Source organism: Cyrtonyx montezumae, unplaced genomic scaffold (assembly GCF_038088225.1).
Source record: "Cyrtonyx montezumae isolate F1298 unplaced genomic scaffold, pur_monq_1.0 scaffold_17, whole genome shotgun sequence".
NCBI lineage: Eukaryota > Metazoa > Chordata > Aves > Galliformes > Odontophoridae > Cyrtonyx > Cyrtonyx montezumae.
Window position 1 is genome coordinate 16,979,264 of NW_027071903.1, and position 25,849 is coordinate 17,005,112.

Below are 25,849 nucleotides of genomic sequence, written 5' to 3' on the forward strand. Positions count from 1 at the left end.
AGATCCCACGACACAAGCTGATTTTTAATGAGATCTGAATTTCTCCACGCTCCCAGCAGATCATCCCCATGTACTCACAGGCAGAACCCTTTCCCTGCAATGTTCTGCACTGAAACACTTTCTGAAAGTGCTGCAGGCTGCTGCGATCTCCTGTTATTGAGTACTGAGGTGGCGGTGTTCTCATCAGGAGCAAGTATTGCGGAGCGAGGGCGCTCCTTAGGTTGTGAGCCTGGAAGAGAAGTTCCAGAGAAAAGTCAGCTTGTAGACTGTGTTCTAAGCTGCAGTGATGGCAGTCTTAAAGAAAGCAGGCTCTGACATTTCCTTCCTTTTTGCTCTAGAGTTGCACTAGGAGCTGCAGCTGGTAGACATACTTAACTGCAGGGAAGCCTGAGCTTTCTGCCTCCCCCCAGGTATTCCTGTGGCACTGTTAAAGCAGGATTTGGACAAAGCAAAGTCTCCGTGCTTTGACCAAGACAATCTGGAATTTGTCTCAGACAGTAAACGTGAGTGCTGGATGCTGAAATACTTTTAAACAGAATTTAGACATCACACACAGTATTAATACAGCATCAGCGATCACATCTACCTGTGAATCTCTGTCCTCCTTAGGCCCAATATGCTTAAGTTTAATTTATTTCTGCTGGGCAGTAAGAAAGCCAATAAGAACTTGTTATAGCAGTGATCTTTTCTGTGATTGCTTTGATGTCCAGCAGTGCTCCTAAGCAGAAAAGCAGAGACTGAGCTCTTCCCACTGCTGTTTCAGGCAGAAAAGAACACTGACCTTTTTGCTGAAATGACTGCACTATACCTAAAAGATTTGGCTGGAATCTGCAAGTCCAGAAACATACAATTGAGAAGCCAAATTTAACATTATTCAAAAATTAATCACACATAGCCATCTACTGTGTTGGTTTGCATTTCTCTGTGCAAGGAGATCCTGTGGCTATATCCATCCTCCAGCCTCTGGTCAGATCTTTTGATAGGTTTTTCCATCTGTACATACTACAGAGCCACACTAAACCTTTTCTCATGCTATCATGTATCTGTGACTAATCCTTTCATCTTAACTCTATATTTTCCTTTCTTCAGATGTATTTCTGGTTCCTGGAGCAATTCCTCTGAATTTGATGACAAAAAACCAAAGTGGGTATGACTGTATCATAGAGCGTGGCACTATATGGTGATCCACAAGCTGTCACTAACTGAACTTATCTAATTACGATGCTCCAAAACTCATGTGAGCTATTTCATTCCAGTTCTTTGCCACCTTTCCCAACAACTACTATTTCTAGCATAAAATGCAACTCAGGGTAAACTCACCAGGTTAAATAACAGTCTGTCTGAGGAAGTAGTCTACGAGTAAAGCCTTGTGAGAGCTAAGACCTAAACCAAACAATTTTCACCCTGTATCATTTAAGATATGCATGGGGGCTGATTAACACACTTGGGATTTTGCTAGGAAATCTGGTATTCCACATGGGAGCACACCACTGGCCACCCAACAGAAGAGACAGGGAACCCCAAAATACTGTACCTCTGAACCAAGGAACTCGCAGCGCCACCGAATGCCTGAGTAGCTGGAAAAGAGAGGAGAGATGGGAGGCGACATGTTAGGCTGCAGTCTTAGCTCACTGGATTTAAAAACATAGTTCATATGTTTGGACAGTTAAAGAGGAACGGGAAATATTTATCAGAAGTGAGTGTTTAGAACAGATTTCATGTGCTCAGAATGAAGTCTATTCCCCTTAACCCTAAGTGATCTCAGATCAGAAGCTGAGGTGAAAGACTGCTTAGTATTTTTAGCATTCTGCAGCTATTAAGCAAATGATGTGTACCTGCTAACTTGGCTAATAAATCAAGGTATCTGAAACAGAACTGCCAAGCTAATCACAAGAGGTATGAAAGCAAATCATTCCGCCACAATACATTTATTGGCACATCACTAGAAAGAATCTATTGTGCAACACATCTGGGTTTCAGGTGCAAAACTCTTCTGCCTGATAAAATTACAGCTCAGTGTCCCTTCAAAATCCTGAAACGCTTCATAAAGACCAAGGGAAGCATGGAAGCCTTATTCCATTTTTCTCGATGCATTGCCAGGGTAGAGCTCAGCCCCAGAGCACTGTGCTGGACAAAGGTTGACTTGCAACATGTGGCTGAAGCTTTGCCACTGACATGCTATGATCTCAGGTAGCTGATATCATTTACCAGAAGCGTCAAAGAATACTGAAAAACAGTGAAGAACTGATCCAGAGGAGTGAAGAGTCACTCTGCAGTAACTGGGGCAGTTGTCAGGACTCCAAAATCCCCCACCTCACTGCAAGGACCATTTGCAGTCACATCTGAAGTGCAAGAAGTGTGTCTGATCACCTTTACTGGGCTTCTCTATACGTACTGTAAGAAAAACCACACTTCAAATTCCCTTAAACATTAAAGCTACTGGTGCATGCAAGAAAGGCATTTCACATAAGAGGCAAAGATGGTCCTGTATCCAAAAGTGCATTAGGGAAAACTGTGCATACACTATTATGCCTCATGACTCTAAACCACACATTTTCCTCATTGCTGACTGTATCAGCACTGGCTGAGACAGAAATATCACTTCTTTATTTCGATAAACTAAAACACCAGCATAACCTAATCCCTGCCTGAGAGGATCTCACCTGCAAAATCTTCTAACTAATGAGCTATCGAAAAAAATGAGTAATACCATAACGCATACTGAATGAAGTCTTCAATTTCCTGATTATAGAGGGTTTTTTTGGTACTACCTACTGCCTAATTGTCTCCTAGGATCACACAAGCAACTCCCAGCCTCTGTCTCTGGTGAAGCCCCCAGGGGCTGTGGTTTTTGTCTCAGCTCTGTTTTGCTTTTACATGGGCCAAGCCTCCTCACTCTTTCCCTTTTATAACAGCTCACTCGACTGCACTGGATTCATTATTTCACAAATCTTACTTTTTCCTTTAATTCCTGTTTTCCCCTCTGTTTTTTCATAAATTCAATAAACATCTCCATCAGTGTTGCTTTACCATTAGCTGATGAAGCTAGCTCTGACCAATGGAGCCAGACAGAATCACTCAGAAATACTTAAAACACCAATCTTCAGCTTGCAGGACATGGTACCTATAAAAGGTTTGGTCAGTCTCTGTAGAGACAGGACCTGCAGACAAGTGACATCTACAGAAAGCAAAGCTAATACACTCTCTGTTGTGGTTTTGTGGTTTTGATGCCGGTATTCCCATCAGAGCATCACGCAGCAGTGAAGGAGTTAATGCTGTGGGAGCAGCAGAGGGGCGGAGCTCCGCACCGGATGCCAGGCGGGCGCTCTGCCTGGGCGCGTTCCTCTGGGCTGCCGTGGAGGTTCAGCACGTGTGCTTCCCCTGCAGTTTTCTTCTTAACGTCAGCTCACAGCTTTTGGTTTGGAAATTTTCTCTCTCTCTCAATTGTTCCATTTTATTACATTTAGTAAAGTTACCGTTCCTTCTCAGATCGTGCCGTTGGTTTTGTAGACCCATCTCTTCCCGCTGTTTCCCCTTCCCCCCCGGAGCGCGGCTCTGCTCGGCGGCCGCGCGGCCACTGACGCAGTTTCTTTCTCTCTCCTCTCTCCCTTCTCGGTTTCCCTTGGGTCACTGTCACGGATAACAACGTGACAACTCTCCTTTCATCTACACAAAACAATTACATTTAAAAATGTGACTATTTCTGTCTGATCTTTCTTAATCCCTGTATTCTGTCTCTACCCCTTGTGCTCCTCATGCCAATACTGATAAGCCCACTGCCATTTGGGCTTAATGAGGATGCTCTGCACATTCACCTCCTTGCACACCTCCATGACCCATGTTTGACCTCATGTGCACAAGCCCTGCTAGCCAGAAGCAAGATCTACCCTGGGTATGTAGTCCAGCTTGGGTACACAGAACAACATCAATATGAGCAAGTGACATTATGTGGATAATTTTTTAAGGCAATCTTTGTCTACCAACAAAAATAGCCATAAAGAACCAAAATTTAATGACATCAAAGTGGGCAACAAACAACTGGCACGCTTCAGCCAGAGCAGCAGAGGAAGAGGCAACACACAACAAGCTGACAACACAGTTTTTGCAGCACTCAGTCGCTGCTGCAGCACATTTATTTATACCATACCTTCTACAATTAAAGTCAGGACCCATGGCAGCGAACTGCACACCAGAGGGACACCAGCTCAAACTAGGAACATCGGAAGAGGCAAAGAAAGAAGGGCTGTGATTACTGGCTTGTTACGGCACAGAGTGTTAAAATACTCCTTCCTGAATATCTCAGAATGAAAACAAACGCACATGCAAAAAAAAACCCCAAACCCTCAGAAATAATGCAGTCCTTAATGTAGGCTTGTGGCTGTGAGAACACACCCGACAGGAAGTGGGGCAGCCTGTGCTTCCCTCACACCCATCCCACCTGCCAGCATACAGCAGATTGGAGAAATGGCTCCTGCTGAGGAGAGATGCTTTTGGGAACACAGGGCTGAGACACACAGCAAAGTCATCTCTGCGTACGTGATCTCACAGCCACTGTGTTAGTAAGGATTAGTATTGTCTGGTACCTCTCACACCACAATCAGGAAGAGAGCCCCTTACAAATATTTAATCACTCACGTCTCCTCCTCACAAGAATTAATAACCTCGGGCTACACTTGGGAAAAAATAAGAAAGGGAAGTTACATTCTGAAAAGCTGCACAGCAAGTCAGTGGAAGAGGCCGCAAGGAAAAACAGGCTTGTCCTGCTGCTAGCTTGGGATTCATTCAAAGCAGGCTCCTTCAAGGAGTGCTTTGACTAGAAAACCTTTCAGATCTCATACCCCAAAAGAATCCCAAGTTGCACCAGGAAAGGCATAAGCAGTGCAAATACAGGATGCAAATATTTTGGTTGTCATTTTAAACACCGCTTTTGTTATTTTTTTCTCTGCCATCTCATTTGCCAACCCAATTGCAGGTTTTGCAAATACAGAGAAATCAATCCTCTTGTCAGCTATGGCATATAAAAGACATCTGAATGCCAGAAAGGCTGTCCAGGAAACGTTAAGTGTGAAGGGAATTTTGCATCAGCACAGGTCTGCCAAAGCAGTTCTGCACCAGTCCTGCTCCCAGCCCTTCCCTGTAGGCCATGCATGGAGAGGACGTGGCCAGAGCATGCTCTGATCCAAGCCCGGAGCCTACAGAGTGGGCAGCACAAAGGTCTAAGTGCCTCTCGGTCAGGGTTTGTGAGTGGCAGAAACCTCAAATGGCACAAAGGAGGGTTTAAAGCCACTGGCTGCATCTGTTGCTTGTCAAGTCCTTGCATTGCTCCCACACACAGTACAACACTGGAAACATTTCGGAAGCGTTTATGGCTGATATTCAGTGTTGGAATTCAGATAATTGCTACTTGCTTTATTAAGGATGTTAATTGGGGAAGATGCATCTGAAGTACCTGTGCTTTGCAACCCAAAGCTCTGGGTGCTTACCCTAGAAGCTCTCAGTTCAGTACCATAAGCGCTCTTTATGAAGACTTTCCCATCATATACCATATCATAAATATTATTTTGAGAATTTTTTCACGATTTAGCTACACCAAGGTGGCAACGGGAGGTATAAATGAGGGATGTAGCTAGATACTTAAAAGAAACACATCCTCATGGCCACAGCAAATCATTTTCCACCATCGACCCCAGTCTGCACTTTGAGGCCTATGTCCAGCCCTCAGCTGGGTCAGTAAAACCCACCCAGAGGTAACTAGCTGAAGGCTGATCAAGCATCCCAAGGAAGACATCATCAATGCTTTCTCTCTTCTTGCTCCCCCCAGCCACCAGCTCATGGCTACAATACTGCTGGGCTGGGTGGACCCCTGGAGCTGTGCTCGCGTTGACTTCCTTTCACTGACCTGTTTGCAGAAGTCAGAAGTTTGTGACTGCTTACAAATGGAAGAGTAGACAACTTTACTCACTAATGACGTGCATCATTTACACCAGACAGTGCACTTTACAAGATGCTAAAACTGCAGGGAAGGAAGGCAGAAGACAGGAGGGATGGGAGCTGTGAATGCATGCAAGAGGAAGCCAGGAAGTGGTGCGAGATGATCTCCGAGAGGGATAAAGACCTTTTGGCAAGGGCTCTGGAAAGCAGTCTTCCAGAATTACTATCTTGCTGGTGAGCCACTCACAATCTGCTGGCAACACCATCAAAACTGCACAAGATCATTGCATAGCATGCAAAAAGCCTTCACAGAAAAAGATTTGGGGAAGAGGAGAGCAATTATAGAAAACAGCCTTGTGTGAGAACTGCTGGAATTAGTTTCAGGCTGCTGCTCTGTATCTGGTGTTAGAGAGGATAGTACCAAAATGGCTGGGAAGGCAGAAAAGGAAAGAGAATGCTTCTGAAAGAATATCAGGACGTATTCAGATTTTACTAAATATTTTGGGTTGCCTGTTCGAGACAATTTCTTTGTGTGTAAGTTCAGGATTTCAGAATATTATGACTCTGTGGGAGCTGTAATAGTATCAATAGTGACTACTAAAGAGGTGTTCATTTGCATGAACTGACAAGATGAGTGCTTCCTCCAGAGCAGTGTCATGCAAATAAAGTGGCTTCTTAGAAGCAAAAAAACACTTAAGAGCCCCCTCCTGAACTGCACAGCGGCTTCCTTTATGCTGATTCTTCTTCGTTTATGCTTTTCTTAAGCAAAGAAAAAAAACACTTTCTATTTGTCAGGGAGGTGGTTTTAAAGAGCAGCAAAAGTGCAATATCAAAGCCATGTAATTTAAGCAGCTGCAGACCTGCAGAGTAATCTGTGACTCTGAGATAGTTTCGGTGCATCACTTCAGCAGGTGCTCCCCCTGCAAGTCCTGGCACACAGCTCTCCTGTGCTCTGGGAACAAGCTATGCCCGTGCTTGCAGGTAAATGATCATTGTCATACAATCCCAACCTGACACACACCAAAGCCTGTGTCTGAGACTGCTCCAAGCTCTGGAGTGAGCGGCTTGAGCTTACTCAGGGTCAGGCTGGAGAGGGAAAAGCAGCCAAGCGGGATGCACTACCCTAGCACGACTGTTTGAGAGGTGGGGACTCCAGGTTCACTAAGTGACATATGGAGTTAGTAGGCATTCAAACACAAAATGGTTAGTCACGTTAGCTGGCTGTGTACCTTCTCCTATGAATGGGAGGCTTCTTTATAGCATCCCCCAGAACTCGCATTGAACTGAAAATGAATCATGGACAGTGGTCAGACACTCGGATGGAATAAAATGAACAAATGACAGCTGAAGGAGTACTATCCCATCGACAAACTACAGAGGGAATGGTAGTTCAGAGAAAACACAAAGAGCAGTACTGCTGGAAGCAATAAGTCTCTTCCAATCCTCTCCCATTGGTGATCTGTTTAACAAGTACTGACCATGTTGCAACTCAGCTGCTGCCCAAGATGGGTCAGCTTTAAGTTTAAATAAGGGCAAACCACTAGACAGAAGCTGTTCACCACCACAGTTAACAACAGCTCGTTTTGCAGCACTTAATCCATCAGTAAAAAATGCAGGCATTTCTTTGTCCTCAGACACCAATGTGAAGAACACTGCATTATTGTTGAAAGACAGGCATTTCAAATCTGCTACGAATGTCAGGAATTACTGAAGGATGAACATCCTTTTGTGGAAGCCTTGTTCACTTCCTTTGTGTTTTTAATAGCAAAATGTAGACACAGGGATTATCCACAAAGAGAGGGGGTGCAGAGGGGAAATAAGATTGTTTTCACAGTTTGCTTTTAAGACGATTAATTTTTTTTCTAATCTTTTATGCAGACTATTTTTTACACTCTTTTCCCCTACAGACAGAAAACATAATATGGGAAAAGACCACATCCTACAAAAGATGGATTTTTGTGTGTGTAGGCTCCATGCATCCCACCCTAGCAGCCTCTGTGCTGGGGACAGGGCTGTTTCTGGTGGGATGGACCCAGAAGGCATCACCTGCTGCCTGGCTTGCCAGTGTTCCTCTGGGAAGTACAGCCGTGCTCCACGATGGAGTCTGGTGGCAATTTCCTCTTTTTTAGCTCATCTTGCACTTGTCTAGTCAGTGCAAATTGCTCAGACAAGGGGTGGGTGGGGTAGCACGAATCTTAACCTTAGTGACGGTTTGTGCTTCGCGTAGCTTCATTTCAGAGTTTTGCAGAAGTCAGATCACAGTTAGGGCTTTCTACTCTTCAAGTGGAAAAGAAACGCCCCATGTGAAATAAATGAATAAGCATACACTCCAAATTTAATTGCCTTGTCTGGATGCCACTTCTTTGGGCTCCACTTGGTATTTCTTGTTGCTCACTAAGCAACCAGAACATCAACATCACAACAGCTGTGTATGAAAAAAGACAACAATAAAAGAAAACAAAGCAAAATAAAAACAAATCATCCAAATTCCTTACAAACAAAAACACAAAACCAAATGGGAACCAAGTTATCAGCAAAGATCTTCCAGTTTTTCTTTTCTAATTGACCTGTGTGACAGATATCCTTATGTAGTGGCAGCTGCATCTAGGAACATATGAGAATAATTACTGTTCTTTTACTGAAATTATCTTACATTTACAACAAGTGTATTTTCCCATATCAGAAACCACCTCTGAACTCTGATGTGGAAGAATTTAACCCCACCTGTTACATGTTAGCAGTCACTGCCACATATGCAGTTTATCACCACCACAAATCCTTACATAACAGGTCCCACACTGAAAAACAAATCTTTCTAAATGAGCTTATAAGCTTATGGTCTGATGCTGCCATAACCCTGCATATATACCCAACACCAACTCTTCTTTAGCTTTAAAACATCAGTACTGCCTAATCCACTGAAATATTACCTGGGAACCAAAGATGAAGCCACAAAACGTGGCAGCAGTAAACAAATGATCGTTATAATTGAAACTGTTCACCCCGTGATGCTCCATTTATTTTAAAAGCCTGCTGCTGACTTAGTGGTGCTCGGCTGGGGCAGGCAGCCTGGAAACAGTGCCCTGATTCCTGCTCTGCATTAAAATACACGACACTCAATGGCCACACTTCCCCTAGTTTCAGTATGGTTTTGATCCCAAGCATCCTGAATGCAGCCCAAACAGTGCCAGCAGCACAGGGCATGCTAGTGAATGAAATGCAATTATGTTCCTGGCCTGCATCTTTGTCTTTTCCCTCCACTGAGACAGAGGACTGAAAGAATAAAAGGGAAAAGGAATTATCTTCCTGGAGGTATGGTGATGTGTTTGATGGGACTTACTGTCCACAGGAGGTTCAAGTAGAACCAGTTCCATGAAAATGTACCAGGAGTCCAACAGGGACTACACATCTCTCCACTACGTACCTCTTTTTAAAACTTGGAGCCCACTCTATTTCTGAATATAGTCAATGAGATTTTAAACTCCAGTTATTCCTTTAACAGAGCTCTTCTTATAGAAAGGAGTGGTTGTGTTTCAAACTTACGACCCACACCAAGGTATCTAGAGGAGGGCTGTAAGAAGGAAGAGGACTTTCTTTAGCAGGGTCTGTTGAGACGGGAGAATGTGAAATGGTTTCAAACTAAAAGAGGGGAGATATAGTCTGGATTTAAGAAACTTATTTACAGTCAGGGTGGTGAGGCACTGGCACAGGTTGCCCTGTCCTTGGAAACACTCAAGACCAGGCTGGATAGGGCTCTGAACATGTGATCAGTTGTAGGTGTCCTTGTTCACTGCAGGGCAGTTGGACTAGAAGACAAGTCCATTTCAACTCAAAGGATTCTATGATTCTTTGATTTCCATTCACTCGAATAAACTTTGGGTTATTCCTTCTGTCCTATGGAGAGTTAGAGTGTACTATAGGTATAAAGAACATTCAACCTGAAAGTTAAAGACCTGTATGTTAGGAGGTTGTTTTCACTCCTCAGAGTGAAAATGGTTTTGAGGGAGGAGTGACTTCCTCAAATTTCTGTTTCATCACACTGAGTCCAAAGCTCAGATAAGCCCACGTGACTGGATGCAAAGCAAATCAGGGCAGCTCTCTACTCACCTCCTCTGATTGATTTCTGCTTCATTGGTGGCGTTCTTACCCGGCCCCCAGCTGTGGCGACGGAAAGGCGACAGCGGCCGCATGGAGTTTCTTGAGACAGAGGAAGGAGCAGGTACGTCTGCGATACTGTCCAGCTCCTCTTCCTTCTCTCCCAAGCCAGTGAGTTCACCCTCTCCTCCCTCCACAGCCACCATGCTCGTGCAGCTCCCATCCAGGCTGCGCCTGTCCTTGGGCTGTGCGAAGCTCACCGCAGGTGGGAAGGGCAGGGATGCGTCGCTGCCCAGGGATGAGTTCCTCTCCAAGGACGCGGTGTCATCAGCAGAAGAGCTGGAGCTCGTGACATCTCCTGCAGAGTGTTCCTCTTCAAGCTGCTGCAGGGAAGAAAAAATAAAGATGAGCCTTTATCTCTGTTATCTCACAGCAGCTCTCGTTCTTGCCATTTCTGGCTGAACCTGCTGTCAGAGCTCTGCTTTGGTGCACAGCTGCCTAAGAGGTCCCAGGTGTTAATGATGGAGAGAGATTAAGGGGAAACCAGTTCATCACTGCTCCCCATGACCAATGCCAGTCTCTCCCAGGTGACAAGGGGCCAACCTGCACTCTTAGCCATGAGAACTTGAAGGCAACAACACACTGTTCTGCTGCATCATGTGGTGCAAAAGGAACAATTATTCAGTCATCGGAAACAGACACAAAATTAAAAGCTTAAATCTTCTACTTTTCATTAAGCAAAAAGTTAATGCCAGGGTTTGCAGTATTTCTTGAAACCCAACTGTAATTGAAAAATACTGTTCTATGGGATCAGCCACACTGTATTACAGGCCTCTATTCATACTGCAATTTCTGGTTTACTTTGCTCCAAAAGCAGTAAGTGGAACCCAAACTGGTTCTCTTTGGCAAAATGCTGCTTGCTGACAATACAGCCTAGAAAGAGTCTGTGATCATTCTGTGTTCCCCGTGGCTAGGGTAAAAACACAAGCATGTATCTGACATCAGACTTCAGTCTGAAATGTTCAGTAATGTTACACTAAACAAATACAGCCACAAGGTAAATGCTATTTATTTAAAACTTTGGGGGTTTTCGTGTGTGTGGTTCTTTTTTCCCCCAAATTTTAAATTTAACCCTTATTCCCTTTGATAGGATGAGTTATCCAATCCATTTTCAAAACACCAACTAGTTGCAGAGCACTGCCTATGCATTATGTTCATCAAGCCAAAGGCCAGTGTAGGGCATGATTTGTTTAACAGTGCAAGAGAACTTCCTCAATACACTGAAACCATAAGCACAGCACTAGTCCCTGAAATACCCTGAGGGACACTGGAGGCCAGTATCGTGTGTAAGGAGCTGGTATTAACATTCATTCTAAATTAAGCTTCTTTTCCCTACACACACTTAGATCTTAAATCTTCTTTAACAGGAGGTTTAAAAACGTTTTAAAGTATCTGCCTAGGGTTTTGTGTTTGTTTTTTTTCTTTCTCTATAAAGCATTCCCATTACGCTCCCTTCTCAGATAGCTCAGCCTATCCCTCTCAGCCCTGCCACGTGCCCACAACTGCGGGATCTGCTGACCACCCTTCTGCTCACCCAGCAGGGGCATGACTCGTCCACAGTGTGCAAGCGGGTGGAACTTGGCCAGGCTGCTCTATTTAGAATTACAGTTCCAGGGCTGATGATTACATTGGCAGGAGTCAGGAGCGACTGCACTGAGATCAAAAGCTTGATGTTGATTTCTAGCACAGATAGATAGCTGGTGGGCAGATCAGCATTAGGCATTATGCCTTGGGAGCATCTCCTCACACAGCTTTGCAGAAAGCTCTGTGAGCTTTGCAGGTCCCTGGGACAGACAGGTCCAGAATCAGGGCTGGATTCACCCACACAACTCGCTAGGACAGGACTGTGCTTTTGTAGTGGCCCCCTTAAAACCCTTCAGAATTGAGACAGGACCTTACCTACCTTGCTCCAGAACTGGAGCAGCTGCGTGGAACTCAGCAGCAAAAGGGAAAAAAAAAACAAAAAAAACCAGTTTTGCCTTTTGTGTTGCTGTTAAGTAACAGTTGCACTCAGGATGCCACCACGCCCACCTTGCACACAAATCCCAGCCGTCTTCCTCAGCAGCTCATTACAGTCATTAACAAGTCCCAAAGGAATGTGTAGGCTCTTCAGGAGAAGCCATCCTGGGAACTGGGAAAGAAGCAGCACTAAGAGTTAAGCTGCAATGACCTGCAGCAGACTAAAAAGACAGGAATGTGAGACAGCCCCATGTTTCAGCATACTTTGCTATTTACCATTCACAGCCTCTGCCAGCTGTAGCAGGGAAGGGAAGAAGATCTGTATTTTGTATTTATTGAGACTTTGTCCGTGATCAACCCCTGTGGCAGCCACAGGATGCCCACTCCCACACCCAGCTGGTGCTACAAAGGCAGGGCAGGCACAGTGAGGCTGGAAGAGCTCTCCTCCACGAGCTAAAAACCAACACCTCGAGGCAGGCCCCTCAGCAGCACACCTGCAAACAGGCAATGGGCCGCATCCTTCCATCCTGCAGCGACCTGCTGGCCGCGGGGCTGAGCACGGCTGAAGAGCACGCGGGGTCCGGAGCTTGGGGTGCCCGGCACCGAGGCCGCCTTAGGGACAGGGGCCCAGCGCAGCCCTGAGTCACAAGGCAAAGGCCAGGACCAGGTAGGGAACATCCTCCCGCCTTCCCCGCTCGGGCTTTAGGTAGGACCTCTGGGGCCTCCGTAGCCCCGCCCCTCTCCTCTCCCATTGGTCGCGCCGCTCCTCTCGTCCCGGCCCCAACATGCGACTCTCCTCAGGGGGTGTGAGGGGAGGGGCGGCCTCCTCCGTACGTCATGAGCAGCGCGCTCGCTGATTGGCCGCGGGCTCCGCGGGCGGCCCCGCCCTCTGCCCAAGGCGCGCGCGGGGCTGAGACAGGCTTTGCGGGGGGGAGCGGGGGGGCAGCGCGGCGCGCGTGGGCCGGGGACAGCTGTGGCGGCACTGCAGAGGCTTCCGGGACCCCGGCAGGTTGCGGAGAGAGGCGGTGAGTGAGCTCAGCTTTCCCTGAGCCGATCGGGTGCGGAAGGGGCACGGGTGGAAGTGGACGAAGGGACCGCGCAGCGCTCCCACGGCTGAGACCGCGTGGAGCGGTCGCTGCTGTAAGTGGAGCGGTGACAGCGGTGTGATGGTGCAGCGCCGGGGAAGCGAAGCTCCCGTTCCTTTCTGCGTTGGTTTTCCCTATGCATGGGGCTGCTGTCCGGAGTCCTGCCCCATCCTGAGTGTGAACGCTCCCACGCTGCGGTCGGGACAGGTCCGGGAAGGCGGTCTTTAACCACCATCGGCCTCTGCTTATCGGCTTCGTATCCCTGCGGTGAGCATCAGTGCCCCCATCACTCGTGCCTGTGAGCACTGCGTGTCCCGTAAGCTCTCTGTGCTCGAGGACCGTTACACTTTGCAAAGAGTTTTGTACGAGAGCCTGCCAGACTGCGGTGATGCTGTGCTCTCTCTGCTTTGCTCGTGTTGTGTGCACGGGACAGCCTGCCGTGCTGCATCCTGATCGGGATGTGCAAGCTGAGTACACAGTTTAATGCTGTGTTAGCACGGAAACGAACGCATCAGAGGTGAGAAGACCAAACAGCACAGTGAGTGTATTGGCCAGGCAAGACCTCAAACCCTGTGCTGGCAGCAGGAGGGCAGAACTGTTTGGGGGAAGGATGAGAGGTCCCTCCAACCAAGGGGAGCAGTGCTAGGCGCGGGCACAGCACGCAGGGTGGGAGGATGTGGGCATGCCCTCTGCACTCAGCAGCTCCAGCAGTTGTTCTGGCATTAATTTGACGCACACCACATCTTATCCTACAAACCCTCCCTGGGAAGTGGCATGTGGTTCCACTTGTCTATTTGAAGCTCCCTGTGCAGCACATTTGCAAGTTGGCTTGCTTGAAAAGGACTTTGTCCCGTTCGGATGGGGCTGGGGTGGATACCGTGATCCAGTTGATTGTTTCCATTTTGGAGCCTTTTTGAGTATAATTTGGGAGACGGGGCTGAAAGCTTGCTTGCTTCTTCTGCAGCCCTGCATTCATTTTGCAAAGCTACTGTGATTGATCTAGCAGAAGGGAATTCATTCACCAGCAGAGCTGGAGGGCAGGCAGGGAGGACAAAACCCCACAGCAGCCTCTGAACTGAATCACAGGGTCTGAAAAGATCCACTGGGGTTAAGGCGTAGCAATGAAAAGCCATTGTCTGGAGCCTGAACCGTGGCCAAAAGCATTATTTATCCTGATTTGGTTAGTGGTTGTAGGAGGGTGTGGTATTCCCAGGGACTGCAAAGCCAGTGAGCTTAGTGGTAAGTGTGAACTTGGTGTGATTGCCTCACAGGTACCTTCAGAACCTGTATGGAGTAACTCAGTTGCAGAGCAGCAAATCCAACATCTGACTTGCAAACAGAACTGCATCTCTTGCGTGCGGGGCAAGTTTCCTGCAGGCATTGTTATGTTGGTTGGAACATGGTCCCCCACGGCTCAGGTTAGTTTGTGTCACAGATCTGGGGCACTGCTGCCCCTTTTAGCAGTGCTTTCGCAGGACAGAACAAGAGCAGATTGGTTCAGCTTAGAAATACTGCATTGGGTTTTTATGGTGTCATTCATGTAGTGGCTTTGGGCTCAGAGTGGAGCATGGATATAAAGTGAGGGATACTGGGAAATGTGGGATAGGGAGCAGTGATGGACAGCCCGTTTCTGCGTCCTGATGTGCTTTAGTGAGCGTGTTGAGATATGTGCCCAGACCTTCTCCAGACAATCTGATCTCCTGGAGCCTACAAAACTGGCCTTGGAAAACCTCCAAGTTTCTGTTTGAGCCAACAGAAGGAGCTTTTCACATGGTCTCTCTGTTTTCTGTCCAGGATGTACAGCCAGATGAGAAAGTGAGAAAATGAGAAGAAATGATAAGGAGGCCTTCCATCCCCAAAGGCTGGGATGGACCCCAAGTCTTGCCTTTGGGGGCTGGGGTTAACCGTCTTCCCTTGCTTCTCAGGTATGATGAAATGACAGGAGCTGGTCAGGAAGGCTTAATGCAGCTTTCTCCCAGCAATACCCCTGATTCACAGCATGTTGCCCAAATTCCAAGGTGAAGAATCATGGTTGCATATTTGCTGAGTTAGTCATCCTGCAGAGAAGAACAAATGGGACTGACATAGAGCTCAGAGGCATTGCTGGAGGTGAAGCTCCCCTGTCAGGGAGCAGAGCTGGGTGAGAACAGGGCAGGGGACACGTCCTGGAGGTGCCACGCAGGTCCTTGGCTGTCCCTGCCTGGCTGCAGCCTGGGCTCTATGCCCGACAAGTGCAGTGTTATGCTCTGATGCCCGCTGCTATTTTTATTTCTTTCATCACAAGCACTCTTTGCAGTAGGATGTTATTAGTACCATGCATTTCCAGCAGCTCTGAGCTGTACACCTGATAGTCCACTGTGTTCTGAAGGGACATGAAACACACCTGAAAAACCCCTTCAGATTCGTTCCTTCCCCTTTTCTTGCTGTCTGCCTCCTTCCCCTCATGTCTTTTCCTGTTTTCTGTGTGGTTTTATCTTCTGCTTTTGAAGCCCAAGCGGTGCCCATGAGTAGCTGATGAAAGCGTTCGTGTGCTGGAGTCCTCTTCTTCTCAAACCTTTTTGACAAACCTTCACCAATTGCTTTGCAATTCAGCAATTGCTTTGCATGCTTCGGAAACAGGGCTGCATCCGGGCTGTGTGTCAGTGCATTGCCACACTTCTCTTTGTCCTGAGCAGCTCTGCAAGGAGCTCTCTTCCCCATGAAGATGAAATGGTGACTTTATGTTTCTGCATTGCAGCTCTTCAAATAAGTAGAAAAGGGAATCAGCTGTCCTACAGTGATCCCTAACCGTGTCCTGGGGTGGTGTTGCTGGCCCAGGCATTGCAGTTCATGAAAGCATTGGAAAGGCACAGATATTCAGGACTAACAAGTAGAGCATTTATTCTAGGAAGAAACTGAGCTTTCTCGGAATTCGACATGGCATTTCACCCCCAAAGGGTGGATGTTGTTCATAAGTTCATAAGTTCATAAGGTTGGAAAGGACCTATAAGATCATCTAGTCCAACCATCCTCCTATCACTATCTCTACCCAACTACTAAATTAAGTCCTTAAGCACCTCATCTAAACGCTTCTTGAACAGCGCTAGGGATGGTGCCTCAACCACCTCCCTAGGCAGGCCATTCCAGTGCCTGACCACTCTTTCAGAAAAGAAATGCTTCCTGAGGTCTAATCTAAATCTTCCCTGGCGCAACTTGTGGCCATTCCCTCTCGTCCTGTCATTACTTATCAGGGAGAAGAGGCCTACCCCCTCCTCACCACAACCCCCCTTCAGGAAGTGGTAGAGTGCTATAAGGTCTCCTCTGAGCCTCCTCTTCTCCAGACTAAACAATCCCAGCTCCCTCAGCCGCTCCTCATAAGACTTGTGCTCCAGGCCCCTCACCAGTTTTGTTGCCCTTCTCTGAACACGCTCCAGGGCCTCTATGTCCTTCTTGTAGTGAGGGGCCCAAAACTGAACACAGTACTCGAGGTGCGGCAAGAAAATCATCTTTCCGTCTCTGATTGTGAAATCAGAGACGGAAAGATGAGTCTTACACTTGCTCCCCTGCAAAATCAGGCACTGCTGGCTGCTCAGGGCTGCCCTGCTCTCTTGTGTTGTGTTGTGTCCCAGCCTGGCGCACACAGCTCCTGCCCACATAGCTTTTAATTCAGGCTATCTACCTGCAACTATGTGGCAGGAAAAGGAAAGCAACCAAACCAGGCTGGAGTAAATCAAGGAGGGAAATGATGAAAGCTCTTCTGGGCCTGAAGCCTTTGATCTTACCCTCACAGCATTTAAATCCTTTTGACGTTCATAAGAGAAGAAGAGTGAACCTGTCCACACCACGGGCTGCCAGTTTCCTTAGGAGAATACTGTGGGAGACCGTGTCAAAGGCCTTGCTGAAGTCCAGGTAGACTACATCAACAGCCTTTCCCTCATCTACCTGTCTGGTCACCCAGTCATAGAAGGAGATGAGGTTGGACAAGCACGACCTGCCCCTGGTGAACCCGTGCTGGCTGGGTCTGATCCCTTTATTGCCATGCACGTGTCGTGTGATTTCCCTCAAGATCATCTGTTCCATAACTTCCCCTGATACCGAGGTCAGGCTGACAGGCCTGTAGTTCCCCGGGTCTTCCTTACGGCCTTTCTTGTAGATGGGAATCACATCGGCAAGCCTCTAATCTTGTGGGACCTCTCCAGATAACCAGGAATGCTGATAGATGGCAGAAAGTGGCTCGGCAATCACCTCTGCTAGCTCCCTCAGCACCCTTGGGTGGATCCCATCTGGCCCCATGGACTTGTGGCAGTTCAGATGGAGGAGTAGATCTCTGACCATCTCTGCTTGGATCACAGGGGGTGCATTATGCGCCCCGTCCCGGACTTCCAGGTCAGGGCAAGTACCGTGTGGACAACTGTTCTGTCTATTAAAGACAGATGTGAAGAAGGCATTGAGAACCTCAGACTTTTCCTTATCATCTGTGGTTATATTGCCTGCCTTGTTGAGTAAAGGAGGGAAATTTTCCTTAGTTTTCCTCCTGCTGTTAATATATTTGTAAAAGGGTTTCCTGTTCTCCTTTACAGCAGTAGCCAGTCTAATTTCAAGCTGGGCTTTAGCATTTCTAATTTTCTGCCTGCAGATCTTGGCCAGTTCTCTGTAGTCACCCCAAGTAGCCTGACCCATCTTCCAGAGGACACAGACTCTCTTTTTCTCTCGGAGTCTCAACAAAAGATCCCGGTTCATCCACACTGGTCTTTTTCTCCTCCGGCTTGACTTACGGGACTCCGGGACTGCCTGCTCCTGTGCCTTTAAGATTTCCATCTTGAGGAGCATCCAGGCTTCCTGGACCCCTTTACCCCTCAGGAGCAAGTCCCAAGGGACTCTTGCAACAAGTGTCCTGAACAGGTCAAAGTCTGCCCTCCGGAAGTCCAAGGTAATAGTTTTGCTAGTCACCCTCTTGACGTCACCCAGAATAGCAAACTCCACCATTTCATGGTCACTCTGGCCAAGACAATCTCCAACCTTCACATCCCCTACTAGTCCTTCCCTGTTAGTGAAAAGTAGGTCAAGCAAGGCATCTCCCCTGGTAGGCTCTTGCACCAGCTGTGTCAGGAAGCAATCATCCACACATTCTAGAAATCTCAAGGACTGCTTCCTCTGCGCAGTATTGTATTTCCAGCATATATCAGGGAAGTTGAAGTCCCCCATGAGAACGAGTGCTGGCCATCGTGCAACATCTACGAGTTGTTTATAGAACACCTCGTCTATTTCTTCATCCTGACTAGGTGGTCTATAACAGACCCCCACCATGATGTCACTCCTAAAGACTATCCCCCTGATCCTTATCCATAGACACTCTACTTTGTCATTTCCAACCACTAGCTCTTCAACATCAAAACACTCTCTGATATAGAGAGCTATGCCACCACCCTTTCTTCCCTGTCTATCCCTTCTGAAGAGCTTGTAGCCATCAATCCCAGTATTCCAGTCATGGGAGAGGTCCCACCATGTTTCTGTAATAGCCACAAGGTCATAGTTAGCCTGCCTCACAATGGCTTCAAGCTCTTCTTGTTTATTGCCCATGCTGCGTGCATTGGTATAGATGCACTTCAGCTGAGATATCTGCCTCGCCCCTTTCTCCAGCACAGCCTCCTTAGGCTCTTTACTGGTGAGCCCTGTTTTATCCCCTTCCCCCGTCACAGCTAGTTTAAAGCTCTCTCAATGAGTCCAGCTAGCTCCTGTGCTAGGATTCGTTTCCCCCTTTGGGATAGGTGCGTCCCATCAACAGATAACAGGCCAGGAGCCAAGTAAACTGTCCCATGGTCAAAAAACCCAAAGTGTCTGTCTCTACACCAACCTCTCAGCCAGTTATTCATCACCTGTGTTTTCCTAGCCCATTCTGTGTCCTTCACTGCCCCAGAAGGTATGGAAGCAAACACCACTTGTGCTCCCACCCCTTTGAACTAATCGCCCTAATCCCCTGAAATCTCTTTTCATAGTTTGCAGACTTCTCTGAGATATTTCATTGCAGTCTGCCTGAACTATGAGTAATGGGTAGTAGTCGGTGGGGCGTATCAAGTCTGGGAGTCTTCTAGTAATGTCCCTGATCCGAGCCCCAGGGAGACAGCACACTTCCCTGCGGTTTGGGTCTGGTCTGCAAATGGGGCCCTCAGTTCCCTTTAGAAGGGAGCCACCCACTATGATCACCTTCCTTTCTTTCTTAGTAGCAGCAGTCTCAATGCACGGAGGTGACTGCCTTGCCATTGGTGACCTCCTGCGGGAATCTTCCTGCACTTCACCCCTTATCACCTCTTCAACTTCCAATGCTGCAAATCTATTGCTTAGGGGTATCTGGGGACACTGGGGAGGCAGAGGGGGAGATTGCCCACAGTACCGAGCAGGGACTCTCTGCCAGCCCTCCCTATCCCTCAGATATCCCCCTTCTGCCCTACGGGGACAGGTCAGGGAGTCCACCACCAACTGTGGGGGATCTCCCTGGTACCTTTCTCTCTGGCACTCTAGGGAGTTACTCCACCAGTCAATCTCCCGCTCACAGTCCCTGATGACCCTCAGTCTCTCAACCTCCTCCTTCAATTCAACCACCATGCTAAGCAGATCTTCCACCTGCTCACACCTTGCACAGGAGAACTGCTTAGCACCCTCATCTAGTAGTAGCAGGCTCTGGCACTCCTTGCAACCAGAGACCTGTGTAGCCACACTTCTAGGCAGACCTTCTGTCTGGGTCGCCACAGCCTTCTTAAGGCAAGCCCTCTGTCTTGTAGAGACCATGGCACAAAAAAAAATAAAAACAAAGAAATGAAAAAAATTGAAAGTAAATAAATAAATAATAGTTTATAATAATATGTATATAGATATGAATTGTAATGTGATACTTCGCTGCCCTCCCTGAGCCCTTCAGGGATATACCCCTTCAGCCCTATTCAGCTGAGGGGTGTGGGCGAGGGCGCTGAAACCCTGGCAACGCCTATGCCTCGTTAACGCCTACCTCGTTAACACCTGTGCCTCGTTAACGCTTCGTTAACCTCTCGCGAGAACAGCCGTTGGGACTGCCTGCTCTCACTCGGTTCCCGAGAGACTGGAACCTCCCGAAAACCCGCCCTGTACCTCAATCAGCCACTGCAGCTCCGGCTGTGCCGACTTCAAAGCAGTTGATCACGGCCCCTAGTGTGCAGCACACAGCCCGTGCTAAATCACAGTGCTCCCAGGACAGAGAAGGCAGCTCCCCAGCTTCCTTCCAGGCCTGAACAGAGCCAGCATGGCTTCCTGCTGCTTGTTTATTTACTTATTTACCACTTTAAAAAGCTCATGGTTGAGCAGGGCAGAAAGAAATGCGTTCTGCTTGGTGCTTCTCTGAAAGTCTGATTGGCAAACAAAAAGCCCTGGCTTCGGTTCCTGGGATTTGGGCTTTTTGTTGATGTGCAGCCAACCTTTTCGGCCTGGGGACTGTCGTTTTCCAAGAAGAAATGATTCTTGAACCCCCAAAGTCTCACTGAGGAATACCTTGTTTGCTCCCCAGATATTGTCCTCTTAAAAGGCAACAGCACCGTAACTGTGTGAGCTGGGATGGGACGCAGCCCCCTGGATGGTAGCAGCACACCAGCACAGTCAGATGGGGAAACCCAGGTCAGCTCACAGGGTGCAGACAGCGTGCCCAAACCAGATGGGGTTTCCCTGCCTATAGGGAATGAAAGTGGAGATTTGTGGATGTTCTGCTGGTTTAAGATGGATGGGGGAACCCCAAGCCTTGCTAAATATAGTTTATATCTAGCTGTGCTTCAGGGCTGTCCTCTCATATGCATGTCTTTTGTGATGGGAAACCTGAGGTTGAAGCAGCTTCAAAGTACTCCATTTCTAAAGATTGCCTGGATTTTTCAAGATGAGTTTTGTTTTCTTGCCCCATTCTCTTTGCCAGTTTTGTTCTGTCCAGAGGCGTTTTCTTCACGAGCTGGGATCAGAGGGGTGTTTTCTCTCCAACCTAACTCCTGATCTCTTTTTGGATTTCTGTCTTCCTTTCACAGGAGCAGTTTCTAAACCACCCTTATCTTGCTCCACTGGAAAAAATCCTGGCTTTCCTATATCTGCTGTACAAAAGCTGCAGACAGCCAGGGGAACATTACAGCCAGCAGACTGCCCTGGATAGCTGTCAAAAAGCTGCTGCTCCTCTGCTCTCATCCATGTGGGAGAAGGGTTATCATCTGCCTGTGCGAGCAGTTAGATCCTCTAAAAGACTTTGCAGCAGATATTTGGTTTTTTTTTAATAACCATCTTTCAAAGGAGAAAAAAAATAACAATAATGGAGAAAGCCAAGAAGCAGTTTGTTCAGGTCATGGCTTTTGCTGTTCAGGTTGGCGTGTCTGGTGTAGTGCTCTCATCCTGCGTGATGGAGGATGCAGCTGTGAGCTCTGATAACCCCATGAGTGCTCGCAGAGCAGGTGGGAGCATGGAAAGAGGCACTGACAGGTTCCTTTGTATGAACTGTTCCTCCTTCTGAGCTGTTCTGGTTTTTCTCTTTAGCTCTGTAGCCGGATGAGGGGATGCAAGGAATGTGTGTGGGGTGTGGGGGGGGAGGAATTCTGCTCCTCTCTGCAGTTCAGCATTACTGAAATGGAAGCGTATGTTTGTGCAGATGAAAAATACAGAAAGTCCCTGTAGCTGCAGGTTTCCGAGGTTCACAAGGCCGCTGGGTTTTGGTAGAAACCCATCAGATGAAATGTCTGCTCCCTGCAGTTTCAGTTCATCTGATCTGTGTGGGATGATGCCAGATTCACTGTGGGCTGCGAGAAGCACCGGGGTGTATTTGCAAAGGGGAGAAATAGTGACAGCCACTTCTCTGCCTGTCCCCAGCTGCAGTAGGATTCAAGAAGCAGGTGAATTACTCTGTTTGCCCTCAAAGCAATCCGCTCGGACGTTGCTGAACTAAAGAGAAGCAATCCTTGCTGTTGAGATGGCTGAAAACCAAAGTTCAGAGGCTGTCAGCTTTCCGTGTGTCGGTCTGTCTAGCTTGGGTGACCTGTGACCAGTGACAGCAGTGCCAGGACAGCCACAGCCCCTCCAGCTTTCAGACACGGCTGTACTGGGAACCAGTTGACACCTGCACTGGGAACCAGCAGTATAAAGAGCAGTCCCAGTACAGGCTGGCCTGCATCCCACCAGCTGTACCCCAAGCGCTGTTCAGTACCCATAGCATAGAAATATAGTTGGGTTCCCCTAGGCATGATGCTAAATGTTAGATGCTTGAAGGTTGTGTTTTGTTTTTGTTTTTAGTACGTAATCACAGTTTTTATATAGACATTTCTAAACAACCTGTTCCTTCCATTCTGAGTAGCTGCTCTTCTAATCTTAGCGTCACAATAAGTGGTGCTGCCCTCCTGTAATCTTTTTGTTTGTTTCTATGGCTGCCCTATATAAACAGCTTGATTTCTTCTTGTGAATAAGCAAATCAGAGGTTAACATTGGATATGTGACCTGAGCTGTGAGCAAAGGAAGCACTGACTATGGCAGGGTGGTTTCTGAGGTTGTAGGAGTAGGAATCTAAATCAATAGCTTTTAGCAGCCTCATAAATGTTTCGTTTGTTTTCCTCAGTCCAGCGTTATGGAGCTTTGATACTGGAATAAATATAAGCTCTTAAATTAGCGTTGTCCCTGAGCTGGCTGTGGATGGTAGAAACCATTTCCTCATAATGCATTTGGATCAGCAATGGCATTTTCCCTCCCGTTGTGGAGCCCTGATTGCACACCGCCTCCCATCACAAGTGAAACGAGCTTGGCAGCCTCAGCACAGGCTGCAGGATTGCTGCTGAGGAACGTGCAGAAGCCTGGAGAGACCCTTTCCCTGCACTGTGACACAGCCCTGAGGAATGAGCGATGTCTCGGGAGCACCAACCTCAATAATTCACGGCGGCCAGGGGGAAGGAGAGATATCTTTGCAAATATTTGTCCAATACGGGCTCTTTGGAGGCTCTGGAAAACTGAGGGGGGGTAGGAACATGTGAGCAGGGCATGATTCAGGCTGCTTATCTGGCCATCAGCCTCCGCTTGAGGTCATTGGGCTGCGGAGCGTGGGAGGGCTGTGCTGCTCCGGGTCTCGGTGAGGTCAGTGAGCCAGAGCTCAGCATGGGGCTGGGGATCAGTCCTGCTTTGCCCTTATCCCCTGCGTTGTCAGATGCCCTCTGCCGGGTGCCTGGGCTCATTTCTCACAAAAGGGAATTAAAGGGGTGGCATCGGGTTGGCAGGTGATGTGAAAAATCTAACTCCTCAGTTATATCTCAGGGTTGGTTTTTCTTCAAGGCTCATTTTTCAAACCTTGGGACAGTCATAATATATATAAGCCAATAGCAATTGCATTTCCTAAACCTGCAATAATCTCCATGAGAAACTTGATTTCTGCTGAGCCCAGAGCAGACCAGTGCTTTATCCTGGATGAAATGCTCTCTTAATGCTTTTTTCTAAGGAAAAATAACTGTTCTGCAGTTTGCCAATACCCTCTAGAGACACTGAGACGATTTACCACCAAGCTTGGGTTTTTATTGCCTCATATTGTTGCTCCATTGCTGAAACCAAAGGGCAGAGTTTCCTCCCCTCTTGTCTGCCCTGCTGGGTCACCTTTCAGGAGGACGCGTGGGGGGGTGCTGCCAGTCAGGGGGCAGGAGCATTGCTGCGGCTTCAGGTTTGGGGTCCACTGACAGCGTGTGAGGGTTGGATAGCAAACATTCTGGTGCTGGCTCAGTGCCTCGCATTGCTAAGAATGAGAGAATAATGGCTTTTCTGCTTGTTTCTCTGCAGCTGACAGATCTGTCATCATGTCAGTCAGCATCCATGAGATCCGCAAATCCTGGACGAGCACGGGCTCCATGAACATCCTGCTTTTCCACAAAGCTTCCCACCCAGACTGCGTCTTGTCCCACCTGAACACCCTCCGGAAGCACTGCATGTTCACCAACGTCACCCATTGGGCAGGAAACAGGTAGTTCCCATGTCACCGTGCAGTGCTGGCTGCCTCCAGCAGGTACTTCGAAGCCATGTTTAGCAACGGCCTCCGGGAGAGCTTGGATGACGAGGTGAATTTCCACGACAGCCTCCATCCAGAGGTGCTGGAGCTGCTGCTGGACTTTGCTTATTCCTCTCGGATCATCATCAGTGAGGAAAATGCGGAGTCCCTCCTGGAGGCTGGAGACATGTTGCAGTTCCACGATGTCTGAGACGCGGCAGCCGAGTTCCTGGAGAAGAACCTGTACCCTTCCAACTTCCTGGGCATGATGCTGCTCTCAGATGCCCATCAGTGCCGGCGGCTCTATGAGCTGTCCTGGAGGATGTGCATGGTCAACTTTGAGACCGTTCACAAGAGCGAAGACTTCAACAACCTTTCCATGGACACTCTGTTGGACCTAATCTCCAGTGACGAGTTGGAGATTGAGGATGAGGAAAAGGTCTTTAAGGCCGTCCTTCAGTGGGTGAAGTATGATTTGGATGAGCGGAAGGCCTATCTGCCAGAGCTCCTGAGGAATGTCCGCTTGGCCTTGCTTCCTTCTGAATGCCTCAAGGAAGCCTTGGCTTGTGAGGACCTAATCATGGTGGATGAAAGGAACAAGCTTGTCCTGGATGAAGCCATTCAGTGCAAGAAGAAGATCCTCCAAAATGATGGGATTGTCACCAGTCCCTGTGCCAGGCCTCGCAAAGCTGGCCACACCTTGCTCATCCTGGGAGGACAGATCTTCACGTGTGACAAGATCTACCAAGTGGATCAAAAAGCAAAGGAAATTATCCCCAAAGCAGACTTACCAAGCCCATGGAAAGAGTTCAGTGCCTGTGCCATTGGCTGCCATTGTACATCTGCCATTGTACATCTGCCATTGTACATCACTGGCGGCAGAGGCTCCGAGAATGGAGTCTCCAAAGATATGTGGGTTTATGACACTGTTCACGAGGAATGGTCAAAAGCTGCCCCCATGTTGATAGCACGGTTTGGGCATGGCTCAGCCGAGCTGGAGAACTGCCTGTGCATGGTCGGTGGACACGTTGTGCCATGCTTTGGCCTCGGGAAATAAACTCTATGTGGTGGGTGGTTACTTTGGGACTCAGAGGTGCAAAATGCTGGACTGCTACAACCCTATGTCAGATGCGTGGAACTGTATCATGACGGTGCCTTATTCACTCATCCCCACAGCCTTTGTCAGCACCTGGAAGCACTTGCAGTCATGAGAGGCGGGGCTCGAGGGCTTGTTTTCAGGAGCTCAGTAAGGTAGGGGTGTCCTCTAAAATTACAGCTTACTGTTTTGCCTCAAATGCATCTCCACACCCCACGCTGAAACCACAGGCTGCAGTATGCTCCCCTTTTATGAGAAAGCTGCGTTTAAAGGCAGGAGGGACAGAGCACCAGAAGAGAATAGTCAGCTCTGTGATACTGGAGGTCTTGCTAGCTCTGTGTTCAGGATGGTCCCCTCTGCATCTTATGAGATGCATCCTCATTGGTGATTGTGAGGAGGCTGCAGCCCTTCTGCATTCATTCTGAGCTACCTGGGTGTGCCAGCATCACCCATCAGAGTGTGGGTGGGGAGGGAGGGCAGAGCCCACAGGTGCTCTCATGGATACGACAACAGAATACACCCTCTCTCCATTTTGTGTAAGCGATTGTGGTATCTACAAGTAAAAGCACTTAAATTTGAGAGTGAGGAGATAGCACAGCAACTGGAAAACATCTCAGTAGTTTGATATTTTTGCTGGTT

General features: G+C 48.0%; 1 pseudogene; it reads left to right on the top strand.

The window, feature by feature from the left end:
- Positions 1-13,054: 13,054 nt before the first annotated feature.
- LOC136047145 (kelch-like protein 25) lies at positions 13,055-25,171 on the top strand (annotated as a pseudogene).
- The last annotated feature ends 678 nt before the right edge of the window (positions 25,172-25,849 follow it).